At 43.6% G+C, this 14,728-nt stretch overlaps 1 protein-coding gene across 7 annotated transcripts in view; it reads left to right on the forward strand.

Moving 5' to 3' along the window:
• Positions 1 to 14,728, forward strand: part of Mrtfb (myocardin related transcription factor B) — a 162,927-nt gene that overhangs the window by 7,353 nt on the left and 140,846 nt on the right. For 5 of the 7 annotated variants that reach the window (XM_029544820.1, XM_029544819.1, XM_029544823.1 and 2 more), the window contains exons 2-3: positions 1,563 to 1,623; positions 6,334 to 6,437. The gene's annotated coding sequence lies outside the window, so the exon portion shown is untranslated. The remainder of the gene's footprint in view (positions 1 to 1,562; positions 1,624 to 6,333; positions 6,438 to 14,728) is intronic. The other 2 variants (XM_029544822.1, XM_029544821.1) reach the window with 2 other exon arrangements.

A 14,728-nucleotide genomic window follows, 5' to 3' on the forward strand; every position in this document is an offset into this window, starting at 1 on the left:
TCCTCCTCCTCCTCCTCTTCACCTCTTCAGTTTCCTACTCACTCCTTGACCTTATTTTGTTTTGTTTTGTTTTGAGACAGGGTTTCTCTCTGTAATAGCCCCAGTTATCCTGGACTTGCTTTGTAGACCAGGCTGGAGATCCTCCTGCCTCTGCCTTCTGAGTACTCTCATCAGAGGCATGCACCAACACAACCAGCATGTTTGTAAGTGAACAAGAGAAAAGCCACAGGAATGTTAGATCTTAGACTGAGAAGAGATATCAACTTTTAAAATAAAATTATTTTGCTGCAGTGGTGATATAGCCCAGGGTTTTTTTTCCTTTTTCTTTTTCTTTTTTTTTTTTTCTGGGTTTTTCCAGACAGGGTTTCTTTGTGTAGCCCTGGCTGCCCTGTAACTCAACTCTGTAGACCAGGCTGGCCTCGAACTCAGAAATCTGCCTGCCTCTGCCTCCTAAGTACTGGGATTAAAGGCGTGCACCACCACTGCCCGTAGCCCAGGGTTTTTTCTATGCTAGGTAAGCATTCTGCCACTGCGCTAACAGCTTCAGCTTCTCTTTCCTTTTATTGTTAAATTTCGGGATATACTCTCACTAAGTTTTTCAGGCTGGCCTTGAACTCACTGTGTAGTTCAGTTAAGCCTTGAGTTTGTAATCCTCCTGCCTCAGCCTCCGAACCAGCTGGGATTACAGGCTTGCCCTAGTACTCTCACTAATCAGTACATTTGAGAATAGAGCAGGAGGTGTGGTCTGGCGTTCAAGGCTTCCTTCCTGCTTTCTAACCCTGCATTACTCAGTCCTCTCTTAAATATACTGTGACTATGATGCTGCTAGACATTCCCCAAAGACCTGGGGTTTCTAGGGTACTGTCTAGAATGTTCTGTTGCCAGTCAAGTATGGCATTCAGTAAAAACAGTGTTATATCCAATACCTTGTTCAACCAGTGATTTGCACCTCCTTTATGTTGGAAACTGGAGAGATATTATGACCATCCTGTGAAGAGTGCCTAGCACCCAAGCAAACATCCGATAAGAGACAAACCAGATGTTAAACAAATGAGGGAAGACCCCAATCTTCCTTTTTGCTTTGCAAGTCAGGAAATTCATCTCCATCTCTTCTTATCTGTTACACTCTTAGTGCCTTGAAGGCAGTTATAGGAACCATAACAAGCATTAAAGAGGCAGATTCTTCTTTGTAAGAAGCTAAGAATGAATGTTTGTTCACATGTATGTTCAAGAGACACCAAGGAGTCTCTGGCTGGGTCATACAGTGTGATCCTTGACCCTCATGTTCTTAGTTGGGTGCTGTTGGTAGCCATACAAACAATGGGCCCAGAGGTGCGATGGCTCACTGAGGATGTCCTGGTTGGAGCAGGAACTCTATACCCAGCCTCCAGCCTGCTGCAGAGTTCCCATCATCTGTGGATCCTTGATTTAGAAGCTTTCCCTTCTGTCAGGGTTCTGTTTCTTGGTGGTCTCTTTTTGATGACCTCAGCTCCCTGTTTGTAATCCCTTGCTGGCATGTGGTAGATGGTCAAGGAAAAGTAATTTCTACTTTCTTTTTTCAGGTTCATAATAAAGGTGCTAAGAAAGAGAATGTAAGACAGGAAAATAAATATTTTTACTGAGGTAAGTCTTTTTATGTTTTTAAAAGTTTCCTTTGAAAACATTTTAAATTCTTCATAACCTCCTTTTCTCTGGTGTAATGTGTGGTTGTCTTAGGAGTGCTCCAGGCTGTGGAAGCGAGGGGTTGTGAGGTGTGCAAGGGGCCTACATTTTAAATTTGTGCCATCTTGAGGAGAGAGAAACCAAGGCCCACAGAGGAAGAGAGTGTGTGTATTGATGTCAGAGGATAGCTTTGGGAGTTGATTCTTTCCTTCCATCATGAGGTCTTGATTGAACTTGGGTCTTTAGGCTTTTGTGGTAAGTTCTTCCCCATCTTGCCAACCCTAACAACTCTTTAAAATACATAGTTCACAGTTCAGCCGACATGGACTTGATAGCAGCGGTAGGCTCTGAATGAAGGGGGATTTCCTGTGCCCCCTCTGACACCCCCTGGTGTCTTACTGGGAATAATAGAATAATCCCCCCCCCGGCTTTTCCTTCCAATTGTGTAGTTCTTGGTTCTGGACTTCCTTCTGTTTTACTGGTGAAAGTGCCTTGAAAGCAGTTCTGAGTTGCCTGTGGGGAGCGAGGAGTAAATGGACCGTCATGCTAACTCAGTAGCATTGGTGAGACACTGCAAACTGACTACAGAGCTCACACAGTGGTGTGTAGACGCCGTGTCTCTTCCCATTGTGGGCAGAGTTTCTCAGTGGTCGCTGGATGGAAGGTTGGGCAGAGGTGGCAAGCCGAGCCTGAGCATTCAGGGTTGTGACTTTCCAGATGAAACCGCTTTGCAGTGAGGGAGAGAAGACTGAACTGTGTTGGGGGAAAGAGGCCAACTGCTGCTGTGTGGTGACAATAGCTGGTCCCCAGAGTCAGTCTGATTCATTCTCTTCTATACTTCTGGGCTTAAGGTAGAGCTTTAGATGCGGGAAGGGGAGAGCAGTAGCCTGTCACAAGTTATTTTCTAAGTCCCATATCCCTCAGCTCTGTAGCCTATCTTTCCTTCCTGAAAACTTTTACTTCCTTGCCAGCCCTGGGAGCTGTGCCTTGTGTGGCATGATGGAAATTCATCTGGAGCTAGGCAGAAGGCGGCTGCAGCAGCAGAGCCTAGCTGCTGACTGGACGGACATCCTACCTGAAAATACACTGCACACCAGCCTTACATCTTTAGCATAGGTAGATACAACTTCACATACACGCTCCTTTTGTGTCTTCAGAGAGGGGGAGCAGAAGGCTAAGTGTGTATGTTAAACCCAGTAAGTTTCATCTTGATTGCATTTCAGTCAACTCTAATGTGACAGATTTTTTTTTTTTTTTTTTTTTGAGTCTGAGCTTGTTCTAGCAGCCTTCAGTCAAATGAGAATTACTGTCAGGGAAAGGACACCCTCCTACACCTCTCCCTGAGCGTTTGAAGCCATCCCACTTCCTTTTTCTTTTACCTTAAAAACTGACTGCTGACACTTGGGAATTATAATCAGATTGCATGAGTCTTATGGAAAGGTTACCAATTACTGTTCGCACAATATGCACTTCAAATGTCTCGGTTCAGTGCTTTTAAATGCCTGTTAGGTGAATGAAGGCTTTGTGTCACGCCCCGATTTAATACATCCGAGAGGCTTTATTGATGGCTTTTTGTCTTTACTTCCATGGCGGGGCCCGGGTAGAGGAGGGAGATCATTTTGTATAAAGTCCTCATGGGGTCTTTTGTTGGTGGTTCCATGAAAACGAATCCAGGAAGAGGCATGGCTGGTGTCAGTGACTAGAACTGAGGATAAGTAAGCCCTGCATGGGGTATAACATGGAGTTATGAGTAGGAAGATGTTCTGTGGTGGGCCATTCTTGAGCATTGTGCCCTGGTCCAGTTTCATGACTTCATTTTTTTTCATTCAGCAATGATAGAAGGGCACAGTGAAATTGATACTTGTCCTTGGGCATGTAGCTAGTAGGCTTTAAAAAGTATGGTTCAAATCCCCTCTGTGGCTCCAGATCTGTATGTCTGTGTATGGCCACAGAAGAAGGAGGGATTGTGTTAAGAATGGTTACTTGTTTCTGGTGTTGGAGAGTCTGTAGTCTTGAACAGAATGAGTCAAGCAATGCCAACCTCCCTGTGATGTTTCTCTTGATTTCTGCATCCTCAACCATTGCCGGAGGAAGTCTCTCAGCCTGCCAGGGGGTCTGGCTAAATTCAGTACAACATAGACTAGCTTAATTTAGCAATACTCTGAGATGAAGGCCCCCAGTGCCCAAATATAAAGAGGCCTTCTGCAAGGTGTGGCTGCAGTCAGAGGAGAGAGTGCTGTTTGCTATTCTACCAGTCAGAGGTTGCAGTTTCTCCTCACGAGGCAGAAAGTCTTAGACTTGTTGAAGTGGCTGTGATGAGCAGGAGGTGAGCTGCATGCTTGAGAACACTTCTCCTTGTGCAGTTTTGAGTTGGTTCCATCCTGTATCTGCTGGCTAGCTGCAGATTGTATGTATGCCCTTTTGTTTTTGGCTCTGTTTATCTTGGATTTGATTTTATGATTGGTTACTATAGGGATTTATTGGTAGGAAAATAAATTGTTTCCTCATTTGAACAGATTGCGTGTTCTGAAGATAGGCTATCCTGTTGCAGGCTGGTTCAAGCAGGCCCCTGAGCAGAGGCACTATGTTATCCTTCTAGGTCATTAACTCTTAAAATAATGGTTTTACTCATATTTAACTCACATAATGCAAGGTTTATAAAAGTGGTCTTTAATATATTTGTAAAGTTCTGTACCAGTCATTACTGTCTAAGTCCAGAATACTGTGAGCTCTCCATGAAGAAACACGACCCCTCCATGGTCCTGTTCCTGGCAGCACTAATCTTTGTTTTCATGAATTTAGCTATTCCAGATATATCATATAAATGTAGTCATTCAGTATATGGCCCTTTTTGTTAGGGTTTCTATTGCTGTGATAAAACACCATGACCATAAACAACTTGAAGGAAAGGGTTTATCTCAGCTTTACAACTCTTGGGTCACACACCATTATTCAGGGAAGTCAGGACAGGAACTCAAGCAGGGCAGGAACCTGAAGGCAGGAGCTGATGCAGAGGCTATGCTGCTTACTGGCTTGCTCCTCATGACTTGCTCAGCCTCTTTTTTTAGAGAACCCAGGACCACCTGCCCAACAGGTAGCACTGCCCACAGCAAGCTGAGCCCTCCTACATCAATCATTAATCAAGAAAATGCACCATAGGCTTGCTACAGGCCATTCTGGAGGGCTATTTTCTCAAATGAAGTTCCCCCTTTTCAAATGACTCTGGCTTTTGTCAAGTTGACATAAAACTATCCAGTTCAGCACGTTATTGAGATTCATTTACATTGTAGTAAATATCAAAGCCTCATTTTTACTTCAGTGTAATATTCTGTTGTGTGGATATACATTGTTTTATCATTGGGCAGACATTTAGGTGATTTCTACTTCTTAGCTGTTAAACAATAATGCTTTAGTGAACTTGTATTTTGTTTTGGTAGTGGCTTTTTATTTGTGTCTCTGGGTGGGGAGTGGAGGTGCACAGAGTGGGCTCAGATGCTAGAGCTGGGTGGGCACCAGAACTTGTCCTCATCTCTCGTGATTGTCTCTTTTGGTCTTGTAGCTGGGCATGCTGTGCACAGGGTATCTGCTATGACAGCCTTGCTTAAGCTGTGTGTAGGACACCCCACTGATGCTTCTTTCTTTGACCAGTTGTAAGTTTCTGTGTTAACCACCATTCACTGCACAAAGAAACTTCTTTGATGATTCCTGAGAGCTGCACTAATCTATGAGGAAAGAAACCTGAATTGAGAAGTTTGATGCCATGTCCGTTTAGCAGAATAACAGTAGTAGGGTCAATGAAATGCTCACCCACAAATGGAACTTCTGTATCGTTCCCCTATCCACAAGAACAGCAAACATCACAGACGAGTGGTAAGAAAAGCTGTAAGAGCCAGAGGTTAGAAAGGACCAGAGCAGTATTGCCTTCTGGGCGTGACAGGGACCCTGTGCTCAAGTGCTCACAGCGCCTGGGGCGACCTACACAGGATTGGTCGGGCCAGTCAACATTTTAGCATGGAGTGGGGAGGGGTCCCTCATCTCCCAACTGAGGGGCTGTGGACACTTGGTGGCTTCCAGGGAAGAGAGCGTCTGTTTTAAGAATATGTCTCCTGGTAGCTGAACCGCCTGTGACCTAGCACCAGGAGTATATGGGCAGCACAAATTGGACTCTGGCTTGTAAAACAAGACAAAAGAGGACATGATGTTGGAGGGAATAGAGAGGTGATGCTGGATCTGACTAGTTAAGCAGAAGAGTTGGGTGAATACGATCAAAACATAGTATATAAATTTACCAAAGAATAAATAAAAATTTACTAAAATAGCTTTTCAGTGTAGTCATAGTAAAATGTAGATTTAGATGTAGTAGCTTTGATGCCCAGAAATAAGCCCAAGGAAAGCCTCTTGGCTTGAGTTTTCTCATGTTTGCAGGAAAGAAAGCATCCTCTTAGTAATGGGTTCCATCTGTTTGGTGGGAGGTCTGAGCTCAAGCTTGACTCCAGTGTATTCAGGGCATACCACTGTCTGCAGCTGTTTGACTGGAGAAGAATATTGATTCTGGGGGATGGCTGTGTCCTGGTATACAGTTCACATTTTGCACTTAGCAGTAGGAATGGGCATTGAGGTATCTAGCAGAGAAAAAGGGGTGAGACATTCATTGTGGTTTTTGTTCTTTAGGACCTGGGTATGAAGATTGCCATTGGGCTCTTGTGCTGCTGTACCTGAGCTGGTGAGATCTGAGCTGGATGCTAGTGGAGCAGTGGAGGCAGAGGCTGGAAAAGGTAGGGAGGATCTAGTCAGGGTGCCTGACAGACAGCTAACAGGAAGCTCAGTCAGTATTTGGAGGGTCCCTGGAGAAGATCATACAAATAATACAGTGCTATAGAACCAAGAGGACTGCAGGTACCCTGGGAAGAAAGACAGTGGCCTGCTCACTGGGCAGGGCTGTCTTAACACTAAAGCCAGAGGGAGTGAGCCTTTCCTCCCAGCTGGCATTTTTGGGATCACAATAGCACTCCGGTCTTGAGTTTTGTGCCCTGTGTGCTGGAGCTGTGCCAGCCTCACAGAGTTGTCAGCAGAAGGGGAAGGTATCCTGGATGTGATCTGGTGCACATCACTCTGGAAATGTGAGCTGGCTCAGGATCTGACATGAAGGGACAGGTCAAGGAGACCTCACAAGTTTGTGGCTTTGAAAACCATTTCTTGCCCAAGAGTGAGGAGGTTCAGGGATGGACAGAACAGAACGTAGGATGTCTGCTAAACAGTGTTAGACCAATGCAGTCTAGGAGAGAGACTACTGGGGTATACAATTTTAATTGTTTGATTGACTTAACTTCTTTCACTGCTGGAAGCTAGAGAATGCTTTCTTGGCTGTGCCTCCCTAAAGGCTGTATCCTGCGCTTGCCACATGCTAGGTGTTTCGAGCAGTTCTTTGGGTGGATCCTCTCTTAGATAAGGAGAGCACACAAAAATTTGGGAGTTTTTGCATCAGGCCAAGGGATTGAAAGGCCTTGGATCTTATTGGCTAAAGGCCATTTCTGGTACAGAAACTCTGTAGTCTGTGATTTCCCTGTCCAAGTCATACCATTGTGCCTAATTCCTTCTTCATCTCTTTTTCTTTCCTTTTGTTTTACCTGACTGTTTTTCCTTTTTGTTAAAAAAAAAAAATCAGATATTTTCTTTCTTTACATTTCAAATGTTATCCCCTTTCCTGGTATCCCCTCCAAAAACACCCTATGCCATCCCCTCTCCCCCTGCTTATCAGCTTACCCACTCCTACTTCCCTGTGCTGGCATTCCCCTACACTGGGCCATCTGGCCTTCTCAGGACCAAGTGCCTCTCCTCCCATTAATATCCAACAAGGCCATCCTCTGCTACATATGCAGCTGGAGCCATGTGTACTCTTTGGTTGGTGGTTTAGTCCCTGGGAACTCTGGGGGTACTGGTTAGTTCATATTGTTGCCCCTCCTATGGGGATGAAAGATCCTTCAGCTCCTTCAGTTCTTTCTCTAGCTCCCCCATTGGGGACCTTGTGCTCAGTCCAATGGTTGCCTGAGAGCATCTGCCTCTGTATTTGTTAGGTTCTGGTGGAGCCTCTCAGGAGACAGCTATATCAGGCTCCTGTCAGCAAGCTCTTGTTGGCATCCACAATAGTGTCTGGGTTTGGTGACTGTATATGAGATGGATCCCCAGGTGGGGCATTCTCTGGATGGTCTTTCCTTCAGTCTCTGCTCCAAACTTTGTCTCTGTATCTCCTCCCTTGGGTATTTTGTTCCCCCTTCTAAGAAGGACCGAAGATCCACACTGTGGTCTTCATTCTTCTTGAGCTTCATTTGGTCTGTGAATTGTATCTTGGGTATTCCGAGCTTCTGAGTTGATATCCATTCATCTGTGAGTGTATACCATGTGTGTTCTTTTGTGATTGGGTTACCTCACTCAGGATGATATTTTCTAGTTCCATCCATTTGCCTAAGATTTCATGAATTCATTGTCTTTAATAGCTGAGTAGTACTCCATTGTGTAAACGTACCATTCCTGTACATTTTCTGTATCCCCATTCCTCTGTTGAGGGACATCTGGGTTCTTTCCAGCTTCTGGCTATTATAAATAAGGCTGCTATGAACAGAGTGGAGCATGTGTCCTTCTTACATGTTGGAGCATCTTCTGGGTATATGCCCAGGAGTGGTAGAGCTGGGACCTCTGATAGTACTATGTCCAGTTTTCTGAGGAAAGGCCAAGCTGAATTCCAGAGTGGTTGTACCAGCTTGAAATGCCACCAGCAGTGGAGGAGTGTTCCTCTTTCTCCACATCCTTGCCAGCATCTGGTGTCACCTGAATTTTTGAACTTAGCCATTCTGACTGGTGTGAAGTGGGAGCTCAGGGTTGTTTTGATGTGCATTTCCCTGATGACTATGGATGTTGAATATTTCTTTAGGTGCTTCTCAGCCATTCAGTATTCCTCAGTTGAGAATTCTCTGTTTAACTCTGTATCCCATTTTTTAATAAGGTTATTTGGTTCTCTGGAGTCTAATTTCTTGTGTTCTTTGTATACATTGGATATTAGCCCTCTATCAGATGTAAGGTTGGCAAAGATCTTCTCCTAATCTGTTGGTTGCTGTTTTGTCCTATTGACAGTGTCCTTAGCCTTACAGACGCTTTGCAATTTTATGATGGCCCATCTGTCAATTCTTGATCTTAGAGCATAAGTTCTACAGTTTTTATTACAATTGCTCTGTAGTACAGCTTGACGCCAGGGATGCTCCAGAGGTTATTTTATTGTTGAGAATGGCTTTTGCTATCCTAGGTTTTTTGTNATTCCAGATGAATTTGAGAATTGCTCTTTCTAACTCTATGAAGAATTGAGTTGGAAATTTGATGGGGATTGCATTGAATCTATAGGTTGCTTTCAGCAAGATGGCCATTTTTACTATATTAATCCTGCCAATCCACGAGCATGGNAGATCTTTCCATCTTCTGAGGTCTTCTCTGATTTCTTTCTTCAGAGACTTGAAGTTTTTGTCATACAGATCTTTCTCTTGTTTGGTTACAATCACACTAAGATACTTTATATTATTTGTGACTATTGTGAAAGGTGTTGTTTCCCTAATTTCTTTCTCTGTTTATCCTTTGAGTAGAGGAAGGCCATTGATTAGTTTGAATTAATTTTATATCTGGCTATTTTGCTGAAGTTGTTTATCAGCTGTAGGAGTTCTCTGGTGGAGTTTTTGGGGTCACTTAAGTATGCTATCATATCATCTGCAAATAGTGATAGTTTGACTATTTCTTTCCAATTTGTATCCCTTTGATAATTGCTCTAGCTAGAACTTCAAGCACTATATTAAATGGAGAGGGAGGGAGGGAGGGAGGGAGGGAGAGAGGGGAGGGCTTTGTCTAGTCCCTGATTTTAGTGGGATTGCTTCAAGTTTCTCTCTATTTAGTTTGATGTTAGCTACTGGTTTGCTGTATATTGCTTTTACTATGTTTAGGTATGGGCCTTGAATTTTTATTCTTTCCAAGACTTTTAACATGAAGGAATGTCGAATTTTGTCAAATGAATTTTCAGCATCTAATGAAATGATCATGTGGTTTTTTCTTTGACTTTGATTATGTAGTGGATTACATTGATGGATTTCTGTATATTGAACCATCCCTGCATCCCTGGGATGAAGCTTACCTGATAGTGGTGAATGATCATTTTGATGTGTTCTTAGATTCGGTTGCCAAGAATTTTGAGTGTTTTTGCATCGATATTCATAAGGGAAATTGGTGTGAAGTTCTCTTTCTTTGTTGGGTGTTTGTGTGGTTTGCCTGACTTTTAATGTCCTTAGTTACCTATTGACAGTCCTGTCAATAAATTAAAAATATTTTTTTTTCTAAAATTAGACTTAGGGAATAAAGATAATTGAGACAGAGACTTTCCCTTAAAGAATAATTAAGTCAAAGAATGGCATCGTGGCCAGGCAGTGGTGGTACATGCCTTTAATCCCAGCACTTGGGAGGCAGAGGCAGGCGGATTTCTGAGTTCGAGACCAGCCTGGTCTACAGGGTGAGTTCCAGGACAGCCAGGGCTATACAGAGAATTCCTGTCTTGAAAAACCAAAAAGAACATAATTTGTGGAAAGCTATAATAGGATGAATTTAAAATAATTTCTCAGTTATTCTTCACTGTCCATGCACTACTGCCCAGCAAATTATGTTCTTATAAGCACTGATAAATCAGAATTGTCATAATTTAAAGCCAATTTAAGCATGATAAAGAGTAACAGTACTGCAAATAAAGCCATTCTGTAGATGTAAAATTCTGTGGGTGGAAGCCAGAGGCTGATATCAGGTGTCTCCTTTTGTTGCTTCTCACTTTACGTCTTGAGATAGGGTCTTTCACTGAACCCTAGGGCCTGCTGATGTGGCTAGATTGGCTAGCCATAGAATGCTAAAAAGTTTAAAAGCTGCTATGTCCCGCTTTTAGAAAAATATTTTATGCATATCTGTGTATGCCTGATGAGGTGTTTGTGCCCCATCTGAGTGTAGGAACCTGTGGAGACCAGAAGAGAGTATCAGATCCCCTACAACTGTAGCTGCAGTTGCTTGCGACCCAGATCTCTGCCAAAAGCAGTGAGTGTTCTTTACTGTTGAGCCACCTCTCCAGCTCAATGCTCAGCTGAGTTTTTGGGGCAGGGGCATGTACAGGGGGGTGGTGGAGGTGCTGGGCATCAAAGTCAGGGCCTCATGCTTTTATAGCAAACATTGTATCCATTGAGCCAACCTACCAGAAAGACCTGGCTTCATTGCATATAGTAGTACAGGCTGTGTGTTTCCAGATACTTAGAACATGGATTGAGGTGTGTAGCCAGCCTGTTGTCATTACCTGTCTTCTAAGATTAAGGGAAATTACAGGATATTGGCCCTACTGAGAACAATTAAACTGTAGATGTTCATGGTGAGGTGAGCCCACATTCTCAGCAGGTGTGGTCACACCTAGCCTGAGAGACTCCCTGCCACATAGTCCAAGGTGTCCTCTGTGTTAGTAATGAGAAGTAGCTCTGTGCTTGTGAAATGGTTCCCTAACATAGTGAGGATGATGGAACTATTGCATGTGAAGGGCCAAATGATCAGTAGCTGACAGCAGATTTTGGCCATGCCATGGAGCAGTATTTCCTTTCAAAGTAAAATATATATTAGGACTGTATTTGACAGTGGAGATGGCAAGTGAGCAGGAGGATAATGTGGGGCTGGCTAAGGGCGTGGTGCATTTAACATGCTATAGAGCATGGTTAAGGGCATGGTGCCTTTAACATGCTATAGAGAATCCTTCTGTTGGGCCAAAGCCACTGAAAACTTGCTGTTTGTAAAGTTATTCCTTTGCAAAGATAGAACATGGTATTTCCGAAGTAACTGAAAACACTTATAAGAGAAGAAACTTTCCCAAGGGAACCTGAAACTCTAACAGTAGCATGTACTCCAGGAATCCATTCTTAGTGGTTCTGTCTTCACTTCAGTGAGTTATTTTAGAGAAAAAGCCAGAAACATTATCAATACAAGGAACAGAAAAGAGTAGTTTTCAAATGGATGCTCTTGGTCAGTTGGAAGATGTGTGTCTTCTGGGCTTTACTGAATACTGAATAAAACACATGTGCCTTCTGTATGATGCAATTCTCATACTAGGTCCAGAGCATAGGATTCTCTAAAACCAGGAATGGAGAACTTTTTTTTTAAGTCCAAGGTGGCACATATCTGTAATCCCAGTACTCAGATGCTAAAAGGCCGCCTGTCAACTGCTCCTCAATGTCAGCTTAGGTTACATTATGAGTACCAGCCTAGCCAGGGCAAGAACCTGTCTGAAACCAGAAAATATACAAATAGACCCCCTGAAAACAGAAATGAAAGGATATGGTATGGGATATTATCTTTGATATAATCTCTAAGAATTTACTTGAAAATTTCAGTTATTACTAGTTTACACCCTTTGGGTCTAGTCCTTGTTACCTTTCCACACCCTTTCCAATTCCAAGTAAGAAGGACCTCTTTGGAACCAGCTAGCTCCATTACAAGAGTGGCTGTCCTGGGCTGGCTACTGTGCATTTTTCCACTGCCTTCCTTCACTGTGTGCTTAGTGCAGTAGCTAAGTCCATCCAATAGAAGGTGCAGAACAGCTTTGGAATGTGATCCTGGCCCTGCTGCATGAAGTCCAGCACTTCAACAATGCCAGACACAAAGAGCATGTGTAGTGAATGTTTACCTGAATTAATGAACCACTTTAGGGCAGGTTGTAGCAGTAATGATTTCAATACCTAGTGACAGAGCAATCAGTGTTCATGGCTGAGCTAAACATTCGGGCTTTCTTCAAAGCCAGTCAGCAGACCACTGCGCAATCCAGGGAGACCTGTTGGTTCACTTTTCCACCCAAGAGTCATTTACTTTTACAGTTGTGCTTATGTAGAGCAAAGGTCAAAGGGAAAGATGTGTTGAAGGCTGTAGCATTGGTCCTTTGCCACAGCCAAAGTCTCAGTGTGCTGTTGAAAGAGCTGCAGAATTCAGGCAGCTTACTCTTCCTCTCCTTTTCTTTCTTCCATTCTCTCTTTCTTTTGTCCCTTTCTTTCCTCTCTTCTCTTCTCTTCTCTTCTCTTCTCTTCTCTTCTCTTCTCTTCTCTTCTCTTCTCTTCTCTTCTCTTCTCTTCTCTTCTCTTCTCTTTTTCCTTTTCTTCCTTTCTTCATCCTGTAATGGGGTAGGCCTGGAACTTGTTATGTAGACCAGGCTGGCTTTGTGCTGGGATTAACGGTGTGCACCTCTTTATTTTTAATGGCAGTTGATATGTGACACAGCCTTGTGTGTGTTAGGCAACCCCTCCCACCAAGCTTTAGCCCAGTGTTCTGGTTACTTTCTGTTTTACGAGTTGTGATAAAGCACTGACCAAAACCAACCTGGGAGAGGAAGGTGGGGATGTATGTATGTATGTATGTATGTATGTATGTATGTATGTATGTATGTATTTAATTTATTTATTTTTGTAGCTTGTACTGTACAGCCCCTTCTTGAAGGAAACTAGGGCAGGGGCTAAGGGAGGAACAGATGAGAGACACTGCTTACAGGCTTGCTTTCTAAGGTTTGCACACCCTGCTTTCTTACACAGCCCAGGACACCTGCCCAGGAGTGCTGCCACAAATAGGTGGGGTCCACTATTTCAATCACAGTCAGGAAAATGCCCCACAGATTTTCCAGAGCCCAGCCAGTTGTGTCAAGTTGATAAAACTACTGAGCACACCAACTCATAATTTTTTTAAATTTACTTTATATTTTTTAAATTAGTGATAGGGGTTCAACCCACAGCTTTACATTGTGCTGGGCTTCATCACTGAGCCTCTGATAGTCATCTTGAACTGTAATTGACAGTTTCAAATGTTCAGTTTAATCAGTTCCAATACACTCGTATGCCAGAGGCACCATCAATAGATAAGGAGGATGAACGTGTCTGTCCTCCCTCAAGGCTTTTGGTATCACTCTGTAGTATACCTCATGGTCCTTTGTCCATTTCTAGGCGCTGCTTCTGTCATTTCTATAACTTTAGATTTACTTAACAGAATCCTGTTTGCAGCTTTCATGAGATGCTTTGGTATTTCAGGTGCGTTGGTGCTTTTCCCCTTCATGCCATTGTGCTGTGTGGATATGCCAACTTTGTGGGCCTACTAACTGCTCACTACTGTTAAGATGTATCTGTGTTTGGCTCTTAAGAACACTTGACCCTCTGAACACTTGCATACTATGAGCGAATGCTCTTTTCTTAACATGCTGAGGAGGGAAGTGGTGGGCCCTGTATCTGCAGCTCCTTGCTTTTACATTCTGAACACCAAGTGTGTAAGGACTAAGCTGCTGCAGGCCACTGTCAGTCAGCACCTTTCTAGGAGCAGTCCTTTTTCCTTTTAGTCATTTTTTTTTTCATTTTTTTATTAGGTACATCCTTTATTTACATTTCAAATATTATCCCCTTTCCTAATTCCCCTCTGAAAACCCCCATCCCATCCACCACTCTGTTCACTAACCCACTCCTGCTTCCCTGTGCTGGCATTCCCCTACACTGGGGCATCTAGCCTTCACAAGGCCTCTCCTCTCTTTGATGTCTCACAAGGCCATCCTTTGCTGCATATGCAGCTGAAGTCTTGAGTCCCTCCTTTGGTTGATGGTTTAGTCCCTGGGAGCTCTGGGGGTACTGGTTGGTTCATATTGTTGTTCCTCCTATGGGATTGCAACCCCTTCAGCTCCTTGGGTCCTTTCTCTAGCTCCTCCATTGGGGACCCTGTGCTCAGTTCAATGAATGGCTGTGAGCCCCCACTTCTGTATTTGTCAGGCACTGGTGGAGCCTCTCAGGAGACAGCTATATCAGGCTCCTGTCAGCAAGCACTTGTTGGCATCCACAATAGTGTCTGGGTTTGGTGACTGTATATGAGATGGATCCCCAGGTGGGACATTCTCTGGATGGTCCTTCCTTCAGTCTCTGCTCCAAACTTTGTCTCTGTAACTCCTCCCAAGGGTATTTTGTTCCCCCTTCTAAGAAGGACCAAAGATCCACACTGTGGTCTT

The sequence above is a fragment of the Mus pahari genome, chromosome 12 (genome assembly GCF_900095145.1).
Source record: "Mus pahari chromosome 12, PAHARI_EIJ_v1.1, whole genome shotgun sequence".
Classification (NCBI taxonomy): Eukaryota; Metazoa; Chordata; class Mammalia; order Rodentia; family Muridae; genus Mus; species Mus pahari.